General features: G+C 47.1%; 1 protein-coding gene across 9 annotated transcripts in view; it reads left to right on the top strand.

Moving 5' to 3' along the window:
* Positions 1-15,709, top strand: part of LINGO1 (leucine rich repeat and Ig domain containing 1) — a 3,568,664-nt gene that overhangs the window by 1,390,016 nt on the left and 2,162,939 nt on the right. For 7 of the 9 annotated variants that reach the window (XM_085643857.1, XM_085643861.1, XM_085643859.1 and 4 more), the window contains 2 exons: positions 109-218; positions 10,498-10,581. The gene's annotated coding sequence lies outside the window, so the exon portion shown is untranslated. The remainder of the gene's footprint in view (positions 1-108; positions 219-10,497; positions 10,582-15,709) is intronic. The other 2 variants (XM_085643860.1, XM_085643863.1) reach the window with 2 other exon arrangements.

The following is a 15,709-nucleotide window of genomic DNA, read 5'->3' on the forward strand; positions in this document are numbered from 1 at the left end:
CTTCATTATTCCCTTCTTTTCTAGGTCCGTATTTTCTTGGTTCCTGTTTTTATTTCTCTTACAGTTGCTTCCTGAGATGAACTCTTATCACATGTTCTTGTTTCACAGTTATGGTGTTTCCTCATACGGTCTTCCCCGTTCCCCATCGGATCCTCCCTGGACGTATGTCTGCTCCATGTGGCTTCACCCACCCTCCCACTCATTCTCTCCTTTTGTAGGTATGTTTTACATTTTGTTTTGCGTCCTCGTTATTGTAGTGTTTTTGTTTTGTTGCTGTGTTCTTTCATTTGTATCTCATTGCCTTTATGGTATCCCTACTGCTTCGATTCCCTCTCTCTTATTTACCTTTATTCTCTTCTCAATCCTTGCTCTGTCTCTCTCCTCTGTCCCTCTCTTTAAACAGAAGTTCTCTTTTGTGCCATACATTTTTTCCATTTCTTACGGATCTTGTACTGCATTGACTTCTCGCTTTTCAACTGCATTTTGTTTTACCTATGAGTGCTCATGTCTTTGAAACTTGTCACTTGGAACGTTAGGGGTTTACATTCCCCTATTAAACGGCAAAGGATCTTGACCCATCTGGCCAAATTAAATGCGGACATTGTCTTTTTACAAGAGACTCATCTCTCCGCTGATGAATCGTTAAAGCTGAAAAGGGGCTGGGTGGGGGAGGTCTTTTTCTCTCCTGGGGATGGCAAACGGAACGGTGTCATGATTCTTTGCCGTAAGTCTCTTTCGTTTACATTATTGTCCCAGAACTCAGATGTTAATGGGCGGTGGTTAAATGTCAAATTATCCTTTAAGGGGGTTCCTATATCTCTGTTTAACGTGTACGCCCCAACGTGTGGAGAACCTTCCTTTTGGTCCACCTTAGCAGCTCAGATTGCCCTTGGTTTGGAAGAAAATTTTATATTTGCTGGTGATTGTAATCAGGTTTTTGACCCCTTTATAGATAGGAGTTCCAAAGTCCCTTATATCCCCAATAAACCCCAGAAATCATTTGTGCGAGTTATCTCCCAACACCAACTCTTTGACGCCTGGCGTCTCTGCAACCCAACCACCAGGGAGTATACCTTTTACTCCCCCTCTCATCATACCCAGTCAAGAATCGACTATATTTTTGTTTCTCACTCCATCTCACAAACCCTTACGCAAGCAGAAATTGGCCCTATCCTGTTATCAGATCATGCCCCCGTGTCAATCGTATTCGAAATTCTCCCTCGAGCCACAGGTCCTAAGAGGTGGCGATTTAACAACACCCTCCTTCTGGACCCGAAATTCACCGCTGCTTTTACGACCTTTTTTGAAGAATTTTTTGAGTTTAATACCGACCAATCCATGCCCTTCTCCACCATTTGGGACGCTTTCAAGGCCTCAGCGAGAGATTTCGTGATTGGCTTTGTTGCAAAGAGGCGGAAACTTTCCCGCAAATTTACTGCTGACCTTCTACGGGACATCAAGACACTGGAACACTCCTTTTACACCTCGCACTCGAGCCAGTCCCTCACGGCCCTCATCAACGCCAAATTAGCATTTAACAAAAAGTCTACGGAGGATGCTTCTTTGTACTTATTAAAGTCCAGTGCTAAATTTTATGGGGGCAAAAACAAGGCAGGAAAGATTCTGGCTAACTATCTGAAAGTCAAACAGAACAGACTCAATATTGAGTCTATTTATGATGAGTGCCTGGATCTAAAATTTAAAGATTCGGATATTCTGACCGAATTCTCCCTATTTTATAAATCCCTATATGCCTCCGAATCGCAGCCCTCTGACGACTCTCTCTCCCAGTTTTTTTCAACACTTCAGGCTCCTTCCTGTCATCAGTCGGATCTCACTCTCCTGGAATCCGATCTAACGCACCAAGAATTGTCAGCGGCACTCCAGCTGCTCAAGAAAGATAAGGCGCCGGGGCCGGATGGCTTTACAGTAGAGTTCTTCCAACACTTTTCTAAGCTTTTACTACCCAAGATGCACTCCCTCATAACTTCTTTTAACACACTGGGGCGTTCCTCAGGCACCTTTTCGGAAGCACACATATGTTTGATACCGAAGGAAGGGAAAGACCATAGACACTGCAAGAATTATAGGCCTATTTCTTTGGTTAATATAGATTATAAGATTTTCTCAAAAGCCCTAGCCATACGTCTTGACTCCTACCTGCCTGACTTACTAGAAGCGGAACAATCGGGCTTTGTTAAAGGCAGATTTATCACGGACAATACGAGACTTCTCTTTGACGTCTTGACCAAAACCTCGGCCTTGAAACACCCCCTAGCGGCAATAGCGCTTGACGCCGAGAAGGCGTTTGATCGAGTCGAGTGGAAGTACTTGTTTCATACTCTTCGTTGGTTCGGCTTTGGCCCCAAGTTTGTGTCCCTGATCTCTCTCCTTTATTCTAACCCCCGTGCGGCTATCTGTGCTAATGGTCTGATATCCCCATATTTCGATTTGGGCAGAGGAGTTCGTCAGGGTTGTCCTCTCTCCCCTTTTCTTTTTAATCTAGCTTTGGAGCCCTTTCTCTCTAAGCTTCGCCAAAATCCGAATTTATTCGGCTTTCAATCAGCGAACATTCACCTTAAATTAGCTGCCTATGCAGACGACATTTTGCTTTTCATGTCCAATCCCAATGTTTCTGTTCCTGCCTTTTTGACAGATGTACAGGCATATTCCAAAATCTCTGGCTACAAATTGAATAGCGATAAGTGTGAGATTCTCCCCCTGACCAAGTACACTTTCAAAGCAGATTTTAGTGCCTCAAATTTTACATGGAGCCCCTCCCATATTAGGTATTTAGGCATGCATATTACTCCCTCAATATCTGACACAGTAGCGCTATGTCTAAATAAATGCCTACAAAAAATCACTGATTTAACGGCCAGGTGGCATCCATTGTACCTCTCGTGGTGGGGTCGGCTAGACACCATAAAGATGATGCTTGCACCCATTGTACTATACACTATATCCAACATTCCAGTCCCTATTCCGGCCAAATTCTTCAAAAAAATTAATTCCGCCCTCTCTTCCTTCTTGTGGAATTCAAAGCGATCTCGTATGTCACTAGCTAAGCTGATTCGCCCAAAAACTGAGGGGGGAGTTAATTTTCCTGATTTTCAGGTTTATCAAAAAGCTTTCCTTCTACGACAAGCCTCACTTTGGCTGCTTGATCCTTCGGAGAACTGCCCTCTATGGCTTAGAATAGAACGTCTTTACCTCTCTCCTTTCTCCTTCCCTGAATACCTCTCATTCTCACGTAAACCGCAGGCGGTGTCCTCTCCTATAATCAAACTGACTTCCAAGCTCCTGTTACCCTCTCCTCCTTCGCCTCCAGATTCGATCGACCACTTCCTAAGTTCAACAATCTGGCATAATACTGACTTGACTATCCGCGGCAAACCATTCTTTTGGAAATCCTGGCGTCGAAAGGGTTTAATATGGGTGCGCCAGCTTTTCTCAGATTCAGAGTTTATGTCCTTTCACCTGCTTAAACAATGCTTTGATCTGCCTGCCTCATTCGCGCATAAACACTCTTTGCTCAAATCGGCTGTGATGGATAAGTTTGATCACCTATCTGCTTTGCCTCAGGTCCCCGCTTCTCAGACTTCTACCTCGCAACTCTCCTCCCTACTTAAGTCTAAACCCTCGGCTTCTAGTATATATAAACACCTGCTAGGAGCAGGTGCTCCTAGACAGAAATCTAAGGTGGAGGAAGCTTGGGAGCGCGATTTTCAACTTTCATGGCCACTTTCTCTCTGGAACAATATCTGGCTCAAGTTGCGCAAATCCTCCAGGGCAGCAAACCTCACGCAAACGTTATTTTTTGTGTATAATCGTATTCTACTTACACCGAGTGCTTTGAGCAAAAGATTTGCATCCACTCCAGACACATGCTGGTCATGTTCGTCCCCAAACGCTGACATGTTTCACGCGCTGTTTTTATGTCCACTCGTGCAGAGCTTTTGGGAGCGAGTTTGGTCCCAAATAAACCTGATTTTTGACACTGCATTCCCTTTTTCTATCCCTCATATTTTCTTGGGGAGTCTCGCACCATGCTGGGAGAATGTCCCAGGTAAAACTAAAATTGTTGATCTGTTGTTAGCAGCGGCGTTTCAGCAGATCACGGTTAATTGGAAGGACTCCACAAAAATTTCCTATAAGGCGTGGTGGTATGTAATCTGCCATAATCATAGATTGGACACCTCTTTCGTATATCCCGTAAAACTGGCGACGAAACGTCTAGAACTGTGGTCCCCTGTTACATTGTTCCTCGACAAGTGTGCCAAAAAATCCTCTCAGATAAAGCCGTCCCAACCTGAGGTCTTGAAGCCCCCATGAACCCCTTACACGTTCCCAGATTTACTTCCAAATTTTAAATACTGTTTTGGTTCATTTTCTATGCATTACTGGCACATCTTCTACTCATGAGTTTGTCTCTTATTTTTTCACGCAGTATAAGTCGTTTATAATGTGAAGGCATGAAATTGTCGTTTTCTTTTTGCTCTTTGTCAATGAATTACCTTGATATGTATTTACTGTTATTGCCTGTAACATGGATACCTTTATTTGTCTCAATAAAACTTTTCTTTCAAACTTAAAAAAAAAGATAAAAAGAACTGAATACTTCTCTGCCAGCTACAACATAATGTCTTAAACCGAATTAAGACTATTTGGTGCAACGACTTGCAGCATAGAAAAGACTCTAACTTACCATAACTTTTAGATCAACTTCCTCAATACAACGGTTACGATCCTGGGTTTCATTTTTGACCAGGTTAATGTCATTGACTGCCCAAAGAGGACGAATCTCAAGAAACTTGCCCTTGCACCACTCTCCCCACAACTATGAAGTGGCAGCCACTCTTATTCCAGGCTAGACTACAGTCAATCAATCAGTCAAACGTGATTTATAGAGCATGGCAAATCACCTGTGAGAGTCTCAAAGAGCTTTAGTTGCTAGCTGCTCTACAGTGCTCTGTTAATTTGAACAGCCAGGTCTTGAGTGCTTTTCTGAATTCTCTGAGCAATGCGGCATTCCTGAGGTGCAGGGGAAGGTCATTCCAGGCTTTGGCCAGCAGGTGAGAGGAGTGTCCACCGATGTTGGCTTGGCGTATCTGGGGTTGTTTGCGAGGAAGAGTGAGGCGGATTGCAGACGTCTGGTTGGTTGGTGAAAGGTCATTCGTTTGTTGATGTTTGCTGGTCGTAATTTGTGGAAGGCTCTGTATGCGTGAGTCAGCATCTTGAACTGGCATCTCCTCTGGATCGGGAGCCAGTGTAGCTTCTTGAGGTGCGGGTGATGCGAGTCTGTCTGGGGAGGTCGAGGATGAGTCTTACTGACGGTTTTTGTATTGTGTGTAGTCTCTTCTGGAGGCATGCAATGATTCATACATTAAGAGTGTTCCCATAGTCCAGCCTGCTAGTGACAAGGGCCTGATTGACGGCCCTTCTGGTGTTGATTGGGAGCCACATGAAAATCTGACGGAGCATGCATAGGGCGTGGAAGCAAGTGCATCCATTTGAGGGTGTCTCTCTGGATTCTAATTTAGTGGAGTTTGTGGATCAAGATGTGGGCAGATCGGTGTCGAAGGTGGCTGACAGGTCCAAGAGGATGAGGGCTGCTGTTTCGCTGCAGTCCAGGGAGGCCTGATGTCATCGGTGGCTGTGATCAGGGCTGTCTCAGTGCTGTGGTTGGCTCGAAATCCAGATTAAGAGGGTCCAGGAGGTTGTAGTGTTGTAGGTGTTTGGTGACTTGGTGGCTGATTGCCTTTTCGAGCACCATCATGGGAAAGGGAAGCCAAAAAGGGGAGTAGGGAGATATGTCGGTAGTTCTTCGGATCTGCTGGGTCATGGAATGATTGCTTCAGGAGGGGCCTCACTCCAGCGTGTTTCCATTCCTCAGGGAAGGAGGCCATGGTGATGGAGCATGCAGGACTTTCTTGAGCTTGTTGACAATCATCATGCTCCAGAGGTTGAAGATGTGGTGGGGACTTGGGTGCTCCTGAGTGTATAGAGTTAATGATGGAGATTGTGGCTTGAGTTGTGAGGGTCTCAACTGGTGAGCAGATGTTCAGGGTTTGTAATCATGGGAGTTAGTAGACTGATGCTGTTAGAGGCAGGAGTTGGGGTTTGAAGTTCCCCTAAATGGCTGACATCTTGTCGTGGAAGAAGTCCGCCAGGTGTTGGGTGATGTGGTCATGTCGTGGGATGTCTAGGATAAGTCGGGCTGTGGTGTTTTGAATGGTCTGGAGTTTGCAAAGGAGTTCTTTGTTGATTCTGGTGCAGAGAGCGTTTGTGTAGCCCAGTGTGCTGGTGATGAGTGCATGGGTGATGGTCTTCCTGGAGTCGGGTGGGGGGATCCATTCGAAGGTCTTGCGAAGAATGCGGCGGGTGCTGAAGCATATGGAGGACACGTCGTTGATCTGGCGGTTCATGGTAATTGAAGACTCGAGTACGATGCCTAGGTTGCATGCGTGGTCTGTTGGGGTGGGTGGGTTTCCTTGGGCGGGGTGCCACCAGGTGTTGTCCCATGCAGAGGGGGTAGAGTCGACAATGAGGATTTCTGTTTTCTCCAAGTTGAGCTCCAGGCAGCTGTTGCTCATCCAGGTTGCGAAGTCTCTCATTCCTTCTTGGAAATTGCGCCTGGTGATGCTGGGTTTTTGAAGAGTGTGGGGCTGGGGAGGATCCTTGGGGTACTCCGCATCTGATCTCTGTCGGTTCTGAGAGAAAGGGCGGGAGTCTTACTCTTTGTGTTCTTCCTGAGAGGAAAGATCGAACCCAGTCAAAGGATGTGCCTTGGATGCCGGCGTTGTGGACCCTGGAGGCTAGTGTGTGGTGGGACACGGTGTTGAAGGCTACTGAGAGGTCCAGGAGGATGAAAGCTGCTGTGTGGCCTTGGTCGAGGAGGGCGGGGAAGTCATCGGTAGCGACTATGAGAGCGGTCTTGGTGCTGTGGTTGCTGCAGAACCCAGATTGAGAGGTGTCTAGGATGTTGTTGGTTTCTATGAATTGTGCTAGCTGGGTGTTGATGGCTTTTTAATTACTTTGGCGGCAAAAGGGAGCAGAGAGTTGGGCGTGAAGTTCTTGAGATCGGTCCGTTCTGCAGAGGGTTTCTTTAGGAGGGAGTTGACTTTGGCGAGTTTCCAGTCGCCGGAGAATGTGGCGGTCTCAAGGGGTAGATCGGTGAAGTTTGGGTGCGACGGCAGTGGCGGCACTGTGAAAGATGTTCAGGGGGCAAGGGTCAGTAGGTGCTCCGGAGTTGAGACTTTACATTGTCTTTACGGTGTCTTCTGTGGTGAGAGGGGTCCAGGTGAGGAGAGTCTGTTGGATGGCGTCGCTGGGGGTGGGGAGTTGGGGCGGTGGCGTGGTCTTGGTCGTCAAAATTGTCGTAAAGCGTCTTGACGTGGTGTGCTAGAGCTTTCTTTGTTTCTCTCGGGAGGCAGTGATACTGGTTGAATTCTGTTTTGAAGGTAGTATGGTCACCTTTAACCCAATTTTTCATTGTCTCTTCCACCCCTTTTCTTGTAAGGACAATGGTCACACTCCCCAGAATGCGAGCACTCCTTGCACTGCTTTCTCTCCTCCCTCTCAGGCACATCTACAATTAATTCACACATATCTACATAATTGCCTTTCTGAAAATTCTCCTTAGTACCTGTAGGTACAGCCTGCCCATCATGCTCAGAACGTACATCCCCTAAACCCATGCTCTGCAATGGTGCCAACATGCCTGCTGGTGTAGCTTCCTTGGGGAGGGAAACAGAACTGGCTGGTGCCAGTATTGCTTGTGCCCCAATACTTGCTTGTGGGGTACTAGCCCCTACAGACTCCTGCGCCACTTGCGCAGCTGAAACACCTACCACTCCCACCTGCCCTTGTGATCCCTACCATCCTAAGCAATGCAGCCTGCCTCCTGACCCTATTGATATGGTCGCTCTCTACTACAGCCAACAATGCTCCATCCATTAATGGTGCAGACAGACGATACACCTACCTTTGACAGCCAAGGCAAAACACTAGCAGGTTCGCTCCCAACTCCGGCTGCCCTGCGATGCCTGCTGGCATGACACCAATTGCCTTGCAGCTATTACCATTCTATGCAGTGCTGCTGTTAGTCACTGCTGTCACTGCAACTGCTCGGGCCCTGCCCAGACCCTCACCACCACTTATGCTGCACACTGGCACAACCTCAGAGGCGACCCATGGTCCTTGACCCCCTTCGTCCCCTGCTTGTCTCCCTACCTCACTTCTCTACTAGGGGGAATGCCACCCGTGGTGCAACCCCTGGCCTTCTAGGTCTTTCCGCCGGCTAAGCTTTCTCTACAGGCTGCCCCCCTTGGGGGCCCTGTGGGTGCAAAATCGCCAAAATCTCATCCATAGGATCCATCCTGTGCTCTATCCTGTGCATCATCTCTTCCATACTACTGCCAGGATGTGCCCGCAAGTAGCCCTTCCTTGCTCCACCTGGCATCCTTGCTGAGATCTTAAACAGGTTAGCCAAGGGCAAACCTTGCCGGACGGTGTCCTTATTCACACAACTCCTACAAATGCAATCCAATAACCCGAAAATTGACCTGGATTGCAAATCCTAATTGAGGTAAATCCCTCATTGCAGCCAAATTACTCGAAATGCATAAGAAACTAATTGCAGCCAAAGCCCCAAAGCACTCTCAGAGATCAAGTCCACCCAGAAAAGAATCTAAAAGCACTTAATTATTCTCCTCCGAATAAAACCTGCTACAAACACTCAAAATGCTTGTTTCTACCAAGAGAAAAACGTGCTATGCAATCACAATAAAAAACACAGGCACTTTCTCCCAAAATGAAAGGACAGAAATACTCAAAATGCTTGTATCTGGCAGGAGAAAATATGTGCTATGCAATCAAAACAACAAACACAAGTACTTACTCCCAAAACTAAAGTACCGTAGGCCACGACAGGCCTCGCCGCATCCCCTATATTACCCGGCAGCCCCCATGTGCCCTCTCAAGCCGCCACGGAGAGTCTAAATACTGCTCAAGATTCTCGGGTCAGGCGAGAAAGAATTCTCAAGCCCGTAGCGGTTCCCAACCAGAGGTGCAACTAGAGCCAAATTTCGGGGGGGAGGCTAATACACTTTTTTTTTAGTGGGGGGGCGGGAGGGTCATGTGGAGAACATTGTTTCCTCCCTTGGCTACGAACAAAGAGAGCCCCACCCCGCCGTGCGACCCCTTAAATATGGGTGGAATGTTGGCCACCATACCTTGAATGCAGTTCAGCACTCGACCTGGCCCAAATCGCAACAACGTCGCATAACAGGTCCTAGGGCAAAATGCCACAGTTCTGTGATTGACACACTGGACCCCCGCCATAATGGGCCTAATATGGGGGCAGCACATACCACGTCACATTTCTTGGTGTGAAAAAGGCCGCTTAATTGGAAACAGGTGCACCTTACAACAGCATTCCCTTGGCCTGCGCCGTACAAAACTACACCTCACTAAATAAACTCTTCCTACCTTACCCCCACCCCCTCCCCTAACATATTTCCCACCCCCCCTGCAACCATTATAAACAACTGGCCATTCCTAACTTCTCTACACCTACCTAACTAAATAACTTCTTATATTATTCTCATAACTGTAACCATCCAACCTTATACCGAAACAACTAGGAAAAACGCCACCGCAGCAGCAATCATCACACCCGCACCTGTTCCAGCGACAACCCCATACACGTGTTCCCCCGGATGCACCTGTTCCCCCAAAAGCCAACCGCAACGCTACACAACGCCTTCCAACGACCCCCGCCAAAACAGCCCCACACATGGGAAAAAACAAAAATTGATGGGGAGGGAGGGTGGGCCAAAAAACCGACACCACTGCCCGCCTCCCTGCACCGGCTGTCGTATCACGGCCACCGAAATGGTGGCTCGCGACATGAAATGGCCGGTTTTAAACCCTCCCGCCCAAAAACCGCCCAACCTCAGCCCAACGAGCCCAAAAGGAGCCCAAGTCATGCCCCACGTGTCTACGGCTGCCCCCCCGGCCCAAAACTCCCCGGGGGTGGCAGACCTCCCGCTGGTCGGCTGCCCCCCCCCAAACCCCATTGTCGACTCTCCTGGGGGAGAGGCTAGGTAATACCTACCTTCAAGCTGTCTGAGGCTGCACACCCAAGCCAGGATCCTATTAGTCATCACCTGGTTCCTAATGGTTGAGCATTCAGCAGCACTCGGGTCAGGCACTGCACGGCATGATTTTGTGCTTGGCTTGTCCTATATATTAGAACTTAAAACCTAGTAAAGCAGAGCACAGACTCACTACTAATTACTTTAAACATGTATATTTCAAAGTATAATACTCTGATAGAACAGTTTCAATTTCTTAAGGCTAATGAGCAATATTATTATAGATAATTATAAAGTTACGTGCCACCAAATTTTCATTTTTCTGTCACAAAATTACACCAGCAGCAACGATGTACATGACATAAAGTGACTTTTCCTTTCTCTGTTTCATTTTCAGAAAGAAATATTCTCCATCATAATCTCCCTTTCAAGGCACATCTTTGCAACAGGGTATGGCGGTTCGAGGTTTCTCTACATAGAAGTAAGCAAGAGGCTTTAAAATTCCTATTTACATCCTGTTTTGAAAGCACGTTCTTGCTGTCAGAAATCCGCATGCCCCCATAGCAGGAGTTAGTTGTAAATCATGTGTTGTCAGCTATCTGATGAATGATATATGTACTGGCTGTGACACACGTGCCCTTCAGTGGTACCTCTCTGTGTATAATTAGCGTCAGAATACAGTGTTCTGAGCCCGAGCCATCACGGCCAGACGTGCTGCGTCATTTGCACCTCGTCCTATCGCTGCCCTTTGCTGGAGTTCAAGGAAGTGCCCGTTCACTCATTTTGCTTCGTTGGCGTCTCACGTTTCGCGCACTGAGGCGCATCTGTTGGCTGCGTGATATCTCCGTCACCCCTGACCTGATGTGTAGACGGTTTAACTGAGCAAGCATGTGGGGGGTGTCCGAGCCCTCTCTGGGGTGACAAACGTTCGGATGTGACGATTTAGAAGCGGTATATATTATTCATGTGACAAGTGACAGCGCATGATTTATGCAAGGTGTACCGGTGAGGGCAAGGGACAGGCTGGCTTCTGAATTCCGTGTTTATAGCTCCTTTGATCATATTCGTGAGCTCAGTCGTGCAGTGCACTCAAGTTGTTTAACTGATTATTGGAATGTTTTAATAAAATCCTTGTATAGAATTTAAGAAAAAAGAATTCGGAAGCTTTGTAGAATCCTGGTATGAATATATAAGAACGATATGTGAGTGCAGTTGTGAAAAGTGCTAATTCAATTGCTGTAGGAAATACTTAAACATATTAAACAGATGTTCACAGATCAGTGTACAAATCTTGAAATATATTCCTTCAATACATGCACAAAATCGTGAAATATATTCATAAACAAATCCTGAAATATATTCCTTCAATACATGCACAAAATCGTGAAATATATTAATCAGATCGTTGAGCTAACTCCTGAACATACGAATACAATAATACTACATACTAATTCAAATGATACTGTATGAATAGACACATTTCTGAAATATATTTGTAGATTGGACAAATAATCCTGAAATTAATTAATCAAATCTTAAAATGTATCCCCGGCTCAACCAAAATCGTCGATGTACAAAATTCTAAATCAACTATAACAGAGCCGCCTACACAATCCTGTCCTAGTGATGGCTAACAGGATCTTAATTTATCTTAACACTAATGGCACCCAATAATATCTTTGGTCAACCCCACCTGAGGTATTAACTTCCAATAATGGCCGGCATGGAACATTGAGAGCTTGCCAGCCAATCAGAATGCTCCCCTTGCAGGCTATATTTAATGTATCAAGACTGCAAAAGTTTCAGCCTGTGGCTGGCAGCTCCCAACGTCCTTCCAGTGTGTTATAGGGAAATAGTCTACTCCGTGGGGGCATGAGCATCCTCTCACCTAATGGTTTGGGTGAAGAAATGTCTCCAGTCTCCCGTGACGCTTCCTTAGCCTCTTCACAAACATCCCAAGCTCACAGGTTGCTGTCCTTGCAATTGCTGAGGCAAGCCCAATCAGTCAAAGAAAAGAACAGAATCATATATGAACGTTTTTCTACATTCTTTGGCTGATGGAGCTCTCCTAAATTAAAGTAAGAGGAGGCGACCAAAGAGTCAATTGTAAACTGGCGGTGCTTGAGAAGTGGCTGAGTTGGGAGCGGTGCATGAGAATGAAATTGCGTTAGTTCTCCCATTCAGTTTCGAGGCAGCCCCTGCTCCAGCCGAGCTCATTATTTTGGGTGGGGGGATGCTGACAGCCACACAAATATTTTTATCTTCAGGGCAATAATGTAAGTTAATTGCCTGGCTCCAGTTATGCACCCTCGCCTGAGACTCGGCGTATAACTATCAGGAGGGCAACTAAGCTCCAATTTTTCTAACATGTGCCAGCAATAATGCTTAAGCATTTGAGGAAGAGATGAGGGTGCCTCACAGAAGTTTAGTCTGTCGAAAAACTGGGCTATTACTGGGCTTGGCTGTGAAATTCCACTCCGTCCGCGGAGTTTTTGGAGTTTTTTCCACTCCACGTAGCACGTAGAGTTCCAAAAAACTCTGCTCTGCATAGCGGAGCTGAGTTTTTTTCCTCACCAATGTTAACTTGGTGAGCGCAAGCGAGGAAAATCTTACTCCAGACCACCTCCTGGCGAGATTTTCCAATGCGGGTGGTCGTGGATGACCACGACCGCTCGAGTTGAGAAATTTTCCATTCGCATTGAGGAAGCTGAAGCTCGAGCAGAATATCTACTCGAGCAACAGTAAGAAGCAGCGCGATCTTGTGCTGCGCATGGTGCCTTCGTGCTAATTTTCCGGCTTGGGACAAACACCCAGCACTAAAAATCAGCATGAACAGCGTGACCTAATGCACTCCACCACTTGCGGTACTCCACCTAGCGCTGCAGAGTTTTTTGGTTACTCGCCCTGGCCTAGTTTTTACGTCTTTATCATGAAAGTCCAAACTGCCTGTTTATTATTTTACATCCGTCTTCACCAAAGAGGGAATTGTCCAGACACTGTATTTTATTATATTCTGCCATTTATATAGGGCTCAATACCCCGTTGAGTTGCATAGAAGTGTATTTTCTGACAGGTAGCATGCTTCACCATATGGGGTGTGTGGTTGTCAGAGTGTTGTGTTTTTGTGATTCTATGTGGGAAGTGTACTGATGTCATGTATGAGTGACCACAGAGGAGCTCTGGTTTTGTCATGGTAGGAGTCGCCAGGCGGGTTATGGAGGAGGAGGTGTCGGAGAGCTGTGAAAAATATAATCATACTTATGTGGCAGTGATAGTTAACTCTGCAAGTCCTGTGTTATGGCTCATGCTTTGTATTATGTTAGAGGTAGTGTGGAAATGTAGCTCGTAACTGAACAGTATCTGCGCCATCTTGTCTCTCCCCAGCGCGACACACAGAAAAACGCATGGCAGCCATTTTAGGCATCCTGGTCTCTCTCCCTGCTCATTGCCGATCGCCAACGCGTCCCTCTGGCGCTGCGAACATCCCCCCGCGCGCCGGCCACCCCCGCTCTCTCATTCACGGGCCATAAAGCCTCTCCTTCTGCGCGACCCTGCCATGGAACCACATCCCACGCCTGACCGACATCCCATACATGGTCATACATCTCTTTGATAACCCCCTTCCTCTGCGCCCGATTGTCTGAACCGATCCCAGGCCATCACCTAGCCCTGCGGATGCAGTTTATTGCCCCTACTGTAAGGGAAACACCCCACATCAAAGGGATTACAGTAGATCAAGGCCCCCCACCCCCTGAGACCCGACCAGTCGCACACACCCCCGGGAATTGGCGGAATGTCCAGCTGTGTGATAGCCATCTCCTACTGTGGGTGGGGTGGGGACTTCCACTGTAGATATGTGTGGGAACGAGCTTGAAGTGGGGATTCTGAGGATGTTCTTTCATGTATCAAAGCGATCTCAAGAATGTGCCATGTATGATAAACCTGCAATAAAGTCATAAACCTGTGTATAAGAGGCCAGGCCTCAGAGATGTGGTTAGAGCACCTCGTGACGATGCCTTGCTGTCTGATCTGATGTGTTCTACTCCGACGGAATAAAACTTTGTTTTCCTGCCTTCCAGTCTCCGGCGCCTGCCTCTTTGTTGGTTAATTTTCGAATGGTATAAGAGGCGATTACCGCTGGGGAATACTTGAAAGGTTATCGACTGCAACTGCCCTACCTTTTAACAATTGGCGTCCCAAGCGTGGGGCCCATCAGCGACACGTGGATCCAGTGGGAGAGGTCCCGACGACAGAGTGAACGACTGCAACGATCGGAAAGAGCTCCTGCCCGATAGACCCTCGTCTGGCAGCCGATCATCCGAAATTCACTGGTTCCGAGCAGACCTCTCTCGAGTGATCTACGGTCCTGACTGGGAACCATCAGGAGTGCCGCGGCAAATACGGAGAGTAGAGGACGATCGGGCGCTGGAGGCGGAAGACGAGAAACTGTCCATGCAGTCCAGGTAAGGTCGTGAAACACGACAAATTGCGAAACGATTGATTGATTGATTGAAAATACTAGTATTGCTTATTGATTGTTCTCTTTGAGATATTCGCTGTCTACAATCGGGGAGGAGTAGAAATACTCTCTCTTCCTTTGCAGATAGTGAAGGGTAGGTAACGCAGACTTTTGTCCCCATTGTAACCCGTCGTGCCTATTTTTATCTCCCCACTGATTGATTGTCCGAACACTGGTTGTTCGATATTGGTTCTTTGGAGGTATTCTCTGCTTACAAATAACGTGGAACAGAGATATTCTGTCTAGTCTTTGCAAGCAGTGAAAAGATAGGTAGTGCAGACTTTTGTCCCCGTTGTAACCCGTCATGCCTGTCTTCTCCCCACTGATTGGTAGTTGGTTCTGCCCGGACCGCTTATTAGAGGTGAACCATCCGGCTCCACTGGAAGGCACCCCTAATAAGGACATGTTCACTAAATATGGACTAGTCGCCGTAGCTTATAGCAAACTATGGCATAAATATACAAAAAGGGACCCCGAGAGTCAGTGGCCACTGATGGGATCCTTCGATGATCATAAAATAGAAGCATTAGAAATAGCTCTACGTAGTAATAAAACGACGCCTACTATGCTTGACAGTATCGGCATGTGGCGCAAAGAAGCAATGCAACGGAAAAAGAGGGAAGAAGTAAAAGCAGAAAGGGAATTACGAAAGGCAGCTCACCTTGCCGCTAGAAAGTTAGAGGAAGAGATAAAGGAGAGAAAGGAAGCTAAACTAAAACAAGAGTCTGAAACATCAGGCCAGTGCCCTGTTAGGACCTCCTCTACGCTCTACCCTGAGTTACCTTCCAAGCAACGAGCGAATGACGAATTGCTATTAGGTCCCCCGATCATCTACATGCCCCCTCCATACGCCCCCTCCCAACCTGTAGTACAGCACCCGCAACCCCCAAACGCAAGTGAAAGCAGTACCAGGGCCTCGGTCCTCACGGCCTCCGCGCCGGCCGAGCCTCTCGTACTGAACACAATGTTAGCAATAACGTTAGATGACCCTGAGATGAGAAAGAAAGATTCCGCCAGAATGAATCGACTAACAAAGGATGAACAAGCCGGAATCGATAAGGTAGTAAGGACACTAGTAGAACGAAAGGAA

Source organism: Triturus cristatus, chromosome 3_1 (genome assembly GCF_964204655.1).
Source record: "Triturus cristatus chromosome 3_1, aTriCri1.1, whole genome shotgun sequence".
NCBI lineage: Eukaryota > Metazoa > Chordata > Amphibia > Caudata > Salamandridae > Triturus > Triturus cristatus.